The 11,105-nt window shown below is 37.7% G+C and overlaps 1 protein-coding gene across 1 annotated transcript in view; it reads right to left on the minus strand.

Moving 5' to 3' along the window:
• The window catches only part of RBBP8 (RB binding protein 8, endonuclease), a 206,209-nt gene that overhangs the window by 86,634 nt on the left and 108,470 nt on the right, over nucleotides 1–11,105 (minus strand). The window lies entirely within an intron of this gene.

The raw sequence follows: 11,105 nt of genomic DNA on the forward strand, positions 1-11,105 counted from the left end.
AAAAGTCAATTATATGAAAAGAAATTTATGATCCAAGGGTCTAAAACTAGAAATTACATGGAAAAATTTCCATTTAGCATAAAGAACTTTCCACCTACAGTCGGCCCTTCATATTCATAGATTCTGCATCCACAGATTCAACCAACCATGGATTGAGAATATTTGGCAGGTGGGAGGGGATAAGCAACTAAATGGTCTAAGCAAACCCTCAAGGCTAAGAAGGAACATAATGTGCTATTTACATAACATTTACATCATATTAGGTATTATAAGTAATTTAAAGTATACTGGAGAATGATTGTAGATTATATGCAAATACTACAACATTTTATATATAACAGACTTGAGCATCCATGGATTTTGGTATCCATGGGCGTCTAGAATCAGTCCCCTAGGGATATTAAGGAAGATTGTACTTAAGGAAAGGAGCTCTGGTGGCATAATACCTAAGGCATTTAACTGCTAACTAGAAGGTTGGTAGTTAAATCCACCAGCCACTCCATGGAAGAAAGATGAAGCAATCTACTTCTGTAAAGATTTACCGCCTTGGAAACCCAATGGGGGTGGCTATGAGTTGGAAATGACTCGATGGCAGTGGGTTTGGTTTTTTGTTTTGTACTTAAGGATGGAATGGGATACCTAAGAAGGCAGTGATTTCACTTATCATTGGACATAGTTAAGCATGGAAAAATAATCACTCAAAAACTGGGACAGTGATTTAAACTCAGGTGGAATGGATAATTATATTCATGGTCTCTAAACCTGACTGAAGCTCAAAACCACCTGGGAAGCTTTAAAATGAAGGAAGGGCAGGGAGGAAAAGGATTCACAAATTTCATCCAAAACCAAAACAAATCAGTTGCCATTAAGTCGATTTCGACTATGGTGACCCCATGTATGTCAAGAACAGAACTGTGCTCCATAGGGTACGATCAACTAAGTTAGAATCTGCACAGATGGACCTACGTATCTGCTCAGGAACTTCTCCTGCACAGATCTTTCCAAGCTTTACAACCAGGCACCTTCATCTTCTCTTTTCTGACTACGTTCTTTGCATGTCTTATTCTTTTTTAGAGGTTTTTTTGGTCGGTTCAAACCCACTAGCCACTCCTCAGAAGGAAGGTTGAGCAATCTACTTCCATAGCGATACCTCCTTGGAAATCCAAGGAGGGGTTGCTATGAGTCGGGGCTGACTCGACAGCACATGACAACAAGAACAACTAAAAATTTACTGATAATCACACTTACTGGATAGATATACTGAGACTTAAGAAACCCCTGAATCTATGCCTGAAAGTAACTTTTAAACCTTGAATTGAAGCTATCCCCACGGTTATCTTTTTTTAAAATTGTGATTTGGGTGAAAGTTTACAGAGCAAATTCATTTTTCATTCAACAGTTCATATATATTTTGTTTCATGTCATTGATTGTGATCCCCATAAGGTAACAGCTCTCTTCTCAACTTCTTCCCTGTAGTTACCTTTTTCCTGTATCCTTCTTTCCTATGCATTCCTGCTCTCTGAGCTATCTTCTGATCTCCTATGGATGATTATTCTAAGGAGATTATCCTACCTGATATAAATGTTTACCTCATAGGCCTGTCTATTGTTTGGCTGGAAGCCATGGGAGTGAGTTCAATTCCAGGCCCAGAGAGTGACTAGGGGCCATAATCTCAAGGGTTTCTTCAGTCTTTATCAAACCAGTAAGCTTGGTCTTTTTGATGATTTTGTATTTTGTTCCACTTTTTTCTCCCACTCTATATAAGGTCTCCTATTTTGATCCCTTTCTGAATGGTTGACAGTGGTAGCTAGGCATCATCTAGTTCTTCTGGTCTTGGGGTCACGTAGGTTGAGTTTCACATTGTCCACTAGTTCCTTGGACTAATTGTTCCCATGTGTCTATGGTTTTCTTCATTCTTCTTTGCTCCATACATCAATCCTTCTGTCTTAGATGGCCACTGACAAGCTTTTAAGACCCCAGTCGCTACTCATCAAAGCAGGATGTAGAACAATGTTTCTGTGTATTATGTTATGCCAATTCAGGTTTATGTCTCATGCAACCATGGTCCTGATCCCATAGGCCCAGTGACTCACTCCCTTAGGGTGTTTGGCTGTGACTGTGACGTTATCTTAACTTTGCCCTATTAGTCTATTATATACATGGACATTTTTGCAGTACACACAAATAGGTAGTAGAAATACCATGAAGTTATCTTTAAACTACACAACAGCTTAGTTCAATTAATAATGTTTGCCTTGAGCATAGTGCTTTTAAAGAATTACGTATATGAGATCAAACTGAGAACAGCCATTCTAAAGCACAGACGAGAACTTCAAGGGGCAGAGAGAGTCTAAGTTAACGGTGATGGAACGATATGCACAGAGATAGTGACAAGTGACGCACTGTGTGGTGTGTCACCACTGTCACTGAATTGTACATGTAAAAATGATCGAATGGGTGTATGTTTGTTGTATGTATTTTCACATGCAAAATAGATAATAAATAAGTCTACTGAGATGGACTAAACTCTCCTCCCCTAACCTCTATTTAATGATGTCTTCAGGTGTTATAGAAAATTTCTGCATACTTAAAACATCTAACTGGCTGCCCTCCCATTCACTTTGGAATAAAGGAAGTAGTCCTTGAACCTGTGGTGCCATCCATGGCTTATAATAAAAGTTTCATCACGAGCACTTAGCTTTCTCTGCCCCCTGTCTCACCATCAACCATCTCCATCTATGCTTTGCTTTTAATTCTAGCTTAAATAAACTCATGACTGAGAGTTAAATCGGTGGTAGAACTTTTGCTTTCCGTGTGGGAGACCGAGATTTGATTCTCAGCCAATGTCCCTTGAACATAAACCACCACCTGCTGTCAGTGGAAGCCTGAGTAATGCTATGATACTGAACAGGTTTCACTAGAGTTTCCAGACTAAGACATACTATGAAGAAAGGTCTGGAGATCTACTTCCAAATATCAGCTGGTAGAAATTCTATGGATCACAAAGTCAGGTAGCACAGAGCAGGCATCAGTTAGGGGCCGACTTAAACGCAGTAACAAAAAAATGATGATGCTTCACTCCTAGTGCCATCTACTGGTGACAGAAAGAGTAGGAATTGTAGCTTTGTTAAAATGTGTCAAAATTCATTAAAGTTAAAAACTAGAAGAATGAATGGGTTTTAAAAATTTTTAAAACCAAAGAGAAAGCTTTTCAGAAAATTCTGATGGTCACACACATGCAGGGGCCAACAGATTGAACACCTTTAAAGTATTTCCTATAAATTAAAAATTAATGACTCTGGGAAACCAAAAGAAGACTGAGAAATAATTTGGGAGATGGATTGATTGTAAGCAAATATAAGGAGTAGGAATGAAGATGGGTTCCTTTGATATTTCAGGAGGTAAAAATATTCAAATAAAGATATAAACTGGCTAGAAGGTAAGCAATAAGATCTTATGCAAGAAAGTACTAATCCTAAGCATCATAGATCAATACACATATTTTTACTCAAGACAAGGGTAGTAAATTCAAATGTTATCAGAACTTCAGGCAGGTAATCAGTATGACACAAGCAGTGAAGGAGGAAACAGTTAAAAATAAGCCTCAAGGGATCTACTTTGGAGATCCTGGATAGAGTGGAGAACAATGTGGAACAAAATTCAAAATCATGAAAGAAAAAAAAAAAGGGGGGACCAGGTTTGCTGGTCTGATAGAGCCTGGTGGAACCACTGAGACTAAAGCTCCTAGCTGCCCTTCAGGTCTGGAATTGAACCCACTCCTGTGGCTTCCAGCCAAACAAAAGACAGGCATATGATACACTCCTTGGAGAGATCAATCATGGGAGAAAAGAAGGGCTGTCTATGCACAGGGAGATAGCTCCGGAGGCAGGAGTGCATGGGAGAGGAGGACACAGGGAAGAGGTAACTATGGAGAGGTAGTGGGAGGGGAGCTGTTGCACTGTGGGAGATTGCAGTCTCCGTCATGAGAGAAAGTGTATGTGAACTGCTGTACAGAAAATGAATTTACTCTGTAAACTTTCACCCAAATCATAATACAAATTAAAAAAAAAAAAAACCCTCAAGTTTTAAAATGAAAACTTGGCACAGGCAATTTACCTACTTTTTCTACATGCAAGAGTCACAATAAAGAAATATACCTGAAAAAGAAAGGAAACTGGAAGGGCGATATCAACCCTTAAGAAATTGCAACAGATTCCTGTTAGACAGAAAAAAGCCTGTTTAGAGATAAAATGATGAGAAAATAGTAGCCTAGGACACTTAGGATGAGACTGGGACTGCAGTAGAGGTGGGTAAGTGATTTGCCCAGAAGAATTCCAGGAGCAGTCTAGTTTCAGAGCTATCAAATACAATGGTGAGCAGGAATGAGAAATAACAGAAAGTCTACTGATTGCAACAGCTAGCTCCCATGTTTTCTCCCTCATTCTGGAGAAAAAATAGTGCCATAGGCAGAATGGCTGTGTAAGGAGTTCAACAAATCATCCCCTCAAAAAACAGTGATAAAATGGAGTAAGATAGTTAAAATAAATAAATAAACAAATAAATCATTTAAAGTCTCTGGAAATTGAGTGAAGGCCAGGGAAAAATTGAGAAGCATTTATTCAAGAAAATCCACTGAATCTAGCTAAGAACAATGGGAATTTATAGCATATTTGCAATTCAGTGTTGCAAAAAGTCTATGGTGGGGAGGCAGGGACACCTGTGAGGACCAGCAGCTCATATCCACTCATGACTCTGGCTCCATGTTACAGAGGGTTTGTCCAGGATAGGTGTGGCAGGCTATTAAGAACTGAGGGCTCAATAGCCTCACCTGAGAGGGCTGACTATTTGAAGCAGAGGGTGGAAAAGTCCATGCCCAGATGTGTTGTCAAAAACAATAGCCATGACAGTGCAGAGTAACCAGGGAAGTCTGTGTTACTAGTACCAAACCAAACACACTGCAATTGAGTCAATTACAATTCATAACAACTCTGTAAGACAGAGAAGAACTGCCACAGAGGGTTTTCAAGGCTGTCAATCTTTACTGCTTTACTGAAGTGGACTGCCACATCTTTCTCCTGCAAAGCAGTTGGTGGATTTAAACTGCTGATCTTTTGGTTAGCAACCAAGCACTTAACCACTGTGCCATGAGGGCTCCTTGATACTAGTACAGGTAATTAAATAACAAAACAGCAAGAAATTTATTAGAGAGATTTTGGGAGATACCAAAGGAGAGCCTGCTGAGATCATACTCATCCCTGCTAGTCTAGAATTCTGTACACATGTGCAAGGTTTAATCCACTCAGGAGTATTCATGAACTATTACTCCACTGCTGAATGTGCAGCAAGCTTGTAAACTTCTCGTACTTTGAAAAAGTCCTAAGTCATATATACATACAATAGCAGGAAAGTGTGATCTGAACATAGGAAGAAAAAGTTTAGACAATAGAAACTATCTTTGAGAGCACCCAGATATTGGATTTAATAGACAATATTTCAAAGCAGCTATTATAAATATGTTTAAAGAACTAAAGTATACCATGTTTAAATGACTTACAAAGAGAAAGAAACAGTAAGAAAAAACTAAATGAAAATTCTGAAAAGTACAAGAACTGGAATGAAAAATTCCCTAGAGGGGCTCAAAAGTAGATGTGAGCTGCCAAAAGAGAAATATCAGTGAACTTGAAGATACATCAGAAAAAACAATAAAGGAGGAAGAAAAATGAACAAAGACTTAGAGACCTGTGGGGCACTGTTAAGGACATCAACATACATGGAGTGGCAATAGCTGTAGAGCAGAGAGAAAAAGGAACAGGGGGAAAAATTGAAGAAATAATAGCTAAAAATTTCCCAAATTTGATGGATAAACACAGTTATACACCTAGACACATCATAGTCAAAATGTTGAAAGCCAAAAACAAAATCTTGAAAGCAACAGAAGAAAACCGACTTTTACAAGGGAACACCAATAAGATTAACAGCTTATTTCTCATCAGAAACAATGGAGGCCAGATGGCAGTAGATGACAAAGTCAAATGCTAGAGGGAAAACAAAAGCTATCAAGCATCCATAGCAAAATCTGAGAAGAGATGCAGCCATGAAACAAAAACAAGGGACACACACATGTACACATTTATGTGTGTGTGTGTGTGTGTATATATATATATATATATATATATATAAAGCAGTGATTAACAAACAATAAAAAGTTCTTGGAATTAAACATGTGACTATCAAAGACACTTCAGTAGTAGTACTGGAGAATAAAACAGAAGAGATTGCCCAGAAAATGGAACAAAAACAAAGTAACAAAAAATAAGGGACAAGATGATAGATTAGGTCATAAGGTCCAATATCTGATTAAAAATTCCAGAACATAAACAGGAGAGCGGAAATAATAGAAAAACAATTGCCAGAGCTCAAGTGATACTACTTTTCAGGTTAATGAGCTAAGTATCCAGTACAATGAAGGAAATACACACATACACACACACTAATAAATCATTATAAAATTTCAGAATGCCAAAGATAAAAAGATCTTAGGTTCAGAAAGAAAAAAATCTGTTACCCACAAAGGAATAAAAATCAAAATCGTATCAGATTTCTTATCAGCACTAGATGCTAACAGACAATGGAACAAAGCCTTCAAAGTTTTGAGGGAAAATTATTTTGATCTTAGATTTTATATCTAGTCAAAACAACAAGTAAGTATAGTAATAAAATAAAAGCATTTTCAGACATGCAAGGATTCTTTGAAAATGTACTTCCTGTGCTTTTTTAAATTTTTTTTTTAGAAGTTACTTGAGGGTGAGCTGTAATGGAATGAGCAGAAAACATAATAAAAAGGAAGAAAAGGCCCATATTTTATCAATCATGTTCAATGGTATATCCTCAGGGTCTAAACAGTGCATGGCACAAAGTAGTTGCTCCATAAATATTTGCTATCTAACATGACATAAATAATGGAATTAATGCAAGTATCCAATTAAAAGAAACTCTGGAATGATAGCTATATAGTAGATTAGAGAGTAAATGGCTGAAGAGATGGTCCAGGATAGCAGCTTAGTCAAACACACCAGGCCGTCTACCTACAACAAAGACCCGAGAAACCAAGTGAAACAGATACAGATGACAATTCTAGAACCTTGAGTATAAAAAGGAAGGATGAAGAATTAGATTGATCACTTAATTATAAGGAGAAACTGAATAAATAGAGCGAATTAGTAGAGTTACGGATCAGAGGTGCCCTGTCAGCCAGCTTGGTACAGTGTAGCCATATCGAGACAAAGTGAGCAATGGCCTGGGTGAGAAACAAAGGAAGGCAACATCACAGAATTCCCAAAATGAGACAGAGAAACTGTAGACATACCCAGAGTGAATCAAGGTGAGCAGGTCATAAGCCAGATCTAAGAAGGCAAAGTATAACAAGGTGGGAGAGAGTGCTAAGGATCCTAGGGACCAGAGAGAAAGGAGGGAACTAGAGACAGGGCCATGCATTAGCAGCAGTCCATGACCATTAGGCTGGGTGGCACACACAGACTAGCAGACCCATAGTGTGCCAGCAGGAGGTCCCCCACAGGACCAGACTGTGGGCAGCCCCTCCCTCCTAGCATTTGGTCAGACCCAGGTCCCAATTGCTAGTTGTATCCTATGGGGAGTGCCCTAACACCCAGGTCTATGACTGGAGGAGCATGTTCCCCTTCCCAAGGAGCATCGGTATGCGCCCCCTACTCAACCCCATGCCACCCCACCTACCTGAGCACTGCTGTATAAACCTTGCCTTTCCCCTGCTACAATCCCACTAAGACTGTGACTGGTGACCTCTGTCTGCCTTGCTTCCCACCTCAGCCACCCAGCGAGCTGCAATGTGCATTCCCATGCCACCAGATTGATGACTGGCAATGGCATGCACCAGATCTGCCCACCATTCCTACTCAACAAGCAGAAGCGGTACTCACTCACCTGCCTCCTGCCCTATCACACTGCCTACCCGGAAAGTGGTGGCACACAAACCCTCACTGTCAGACTGAAAACAATTAATATACCTCATTAAAACAGAAAAGAAGAAAATGATACAAATTTAGTATACTCTAAGACAACAGTAACAAAGGAAATTCATAAACAAAATGAACTCAGTACAGAAAAATATATGGAACAAAGAAATCATTAGCAGCACACACACACACACACACAAATGACAGCAGTAAATCATACCTATTAATAATCACACTGAATGTAAATGGATTAAATGTACCAATCAAGAGACAAAGGGTGGTAGAAAGGTAAGAAAACATGACCCACCAATAAGCTGTTCACAAGAGACAGACACATCTTAAACATAAAGACAAAAATAAGCTAAAAACCAAAGGATGGAAAAGCACATATTAATCAAAAATTAATCAAAAAATAGCTGGAGTGGCAATTGGTTTCCAATAAAATAGGTAAGGTAAAAACCAGCATGAGACAAGGAAGGAGATTATATATTGATTAAAGGGGCAATCATTAAAAAAAGTACATAAATCAAATTTTAACAGAATTGAAAAGAGAAATAGACAACTATACAATAGTAGCACGAGACTTTAATATACTACTTTTGATGAAGAATGGTACAATTAGAAAGAAACTCAACAAAGGCATTAAAGATCTAAACAACACAATAAAAAAACTTGACCTCATAGACAAATACAGAATGCTCCACCCAACAACCACAATACACATTCTTTCCCAACAAACATTGAATGTTCCCCAGAATAAACCATATGCTAGAAAACAAAGCAAGCTTCAACAAATTTAAAAACACAGAAATATGACAAAGCATCTTCTCAGATTGTAACACTATAAAATTAGAAATCAACAACAGGAAAGGCAAGGAAAAAAGAAAAAAAAAATATTTGGAAACCGAGTCGAACCAGTTTAAAAATTACTCGATAACAAGAGAAGTAAAAAATGTAAAAAATTCCTTGAATCAAAAAGATTGAAAACAGAACATACACCAAATCTTTGTGACACAGGAAAAGCAGTGTTCAAAGTACAATTTACAGCAATAAACACATACATCAAAACAGAAAACTTAACCAAAATCTGTATCTTAACCCAACAACTCCAACAATTAGAAAAAGAATAGCAAAAAACCAGTCACCAGAGAAAAGGAAATAATAAAGATTATAACAGAAATAACTGAAGTAGAAACAATAGAAAGAATAACCAAGTGTAAAAGTTAGTTCTTCAGGAAGATCAATAAAAGCGACAAAACACTGGCAAAGTTAACAAAGGGTAAGAGAAAATGCAAATAACATGACTAAGAAATGAAATAGGCAATATCAGAACAGAACCAATAGAAAAAAAAAAAAAAAAAAGGATTAAGAGAACACTGAGAAACTGTACTCAAACAAATTTGAAAATCTAGATAAAATGGCAAATTTCTAGAAATGCACTATTCTGCCAAAACTAACACAATCTGAGGTAGAAAGTTTGAATAGACCCATAACAACTGAAAAAATTGAAGAGGTCATTGGAAAAAAAAAAAAATCCCACCAACAAAAAAAATTCCCAACTCGGATAGCTTCACTGGTGAATTCTACCAAATATTCAGAGAAAGGCTGATACCAATTCTACTCCAGAATATAGAAAAGGAAGGAATACTCCAAAATTCATTTTATGAAGTTAACATAACCCTGATACCACAGCCAAGCAAAGGCATCACTGAAAAAGAAAACTATACACCAATATCCCTCATGAATATAGATGTAAAAACATTAAAAAAATCCTAGCCAATAGAACCCAATATTAAAAAAAAATAATACATTATGATCATATCAGGTATGCAAGAAGGTCTAACATGAGAAAAACAATCAACAGGAAAAAACAAAACAAAAAACCATACACAACAAAATAAGATTAAAAGGGAAATTCCTCAACATAATTAAGAGCATATATACAAAACTAATGGCCAACACCAGTCTCAGTGGAGAGAGATTGAAAGCATTTCCCATGTGAATGGGAATCAGTCAAGAATGCCATTTATCAATACTTCTATTCAATACTGTATTGGAAGTCCTACCCAGAGCAATAAGGCAAGAAAGGTAAATAAAAGGCATTTAAATTGGTCAAGAAGCAGAAAAATTACCACCTTTTGCAGATGACATGATCCTACACATAGAAATTCCAGAGACTCAAACAAAAAGAAAACTACTAGAATTTATAGAAAGATTCAGCAAAGTGTCAGGGTACAAGATCAACATACAAATATCAGTCCAGTTCCTCTACACTATCAATGAGAACTGAAAAGGAAATCAAGAAAATAACATCACTTACAAGAGTCACCCAAAAAAGGAAACAGTTTAGAGTAACTCTAACCAGAGATACAAAAGACCTATACTAAGAAAATTACAGACAACACTACAAGAAACCAAAAGAACACCAAAAAACCAAACTCATTGACATCAAGTCGATTCTGACTCATAGGGACCCCCATTTCTGAGGATGTAAATCTTTACAGAAGCATATCACCCCATCTTCCTTCTGTGGAGCGGTTGGTGGGTTTGAACTGCTGACCTTCTGGTTAGCAGCGAGATGTCTTATCCACTACACCACCAGAGCTCCTTTAGAAACCAAAAGAGATCTACCTAAATGGAAAACTATACTGTCCTACAGGTTAACTATGAGTCAGAATAGACTCAATGGCAGTGGGTTTGGTTTGGTTTGAAGGGCTAGAAAGACTTTAACATTGTAAAAATGCCAATACTCCCCAAAGCTATCTATAGATATAATACAATCCTAATCCAGATTCCATCAACATTCTTTAAAGAGATGAAAAAACTAGTTACCAACTTTATATGGAAGGAAACAGAATGTGGATAAGCAAGGAACTACTAAAGAAGGTGGAGTTCCGGCAAGATGGCAGACTAGGCAGAAGGACTGCACAGATGCTCTTCAACAAAGAATAGGGAAACCAGTTAACACAGACACAGAAGATAATCTTGGATCCCTGAGCCTTGAAGGGAAGGATACAAAAGTGGACTAAACCCCAACTAGCAGAAGAATTTGCGTGAAAATACCAAAAAAGGAGACACACAGAGCTGCAGTCTGGCAGCGGCCTGAGCAACCC

The sequence above is a fragment of the Orycteropus afer genome, unplaced genomic scaffold, assembly GCF_000298275.1.
Source record: "Orycteropus afer afer isolate SDZICR_OR568_19922 unplaced genomic scaffold, OryAfe1.0 scaffold00030, whole genome shotgun sequence".
NCBI lineage: Eukaryota > Metazoa > Chordata > Mammalia > Tubulidentata > Orycteropodidae > Orycteropus > Orycteropus afer.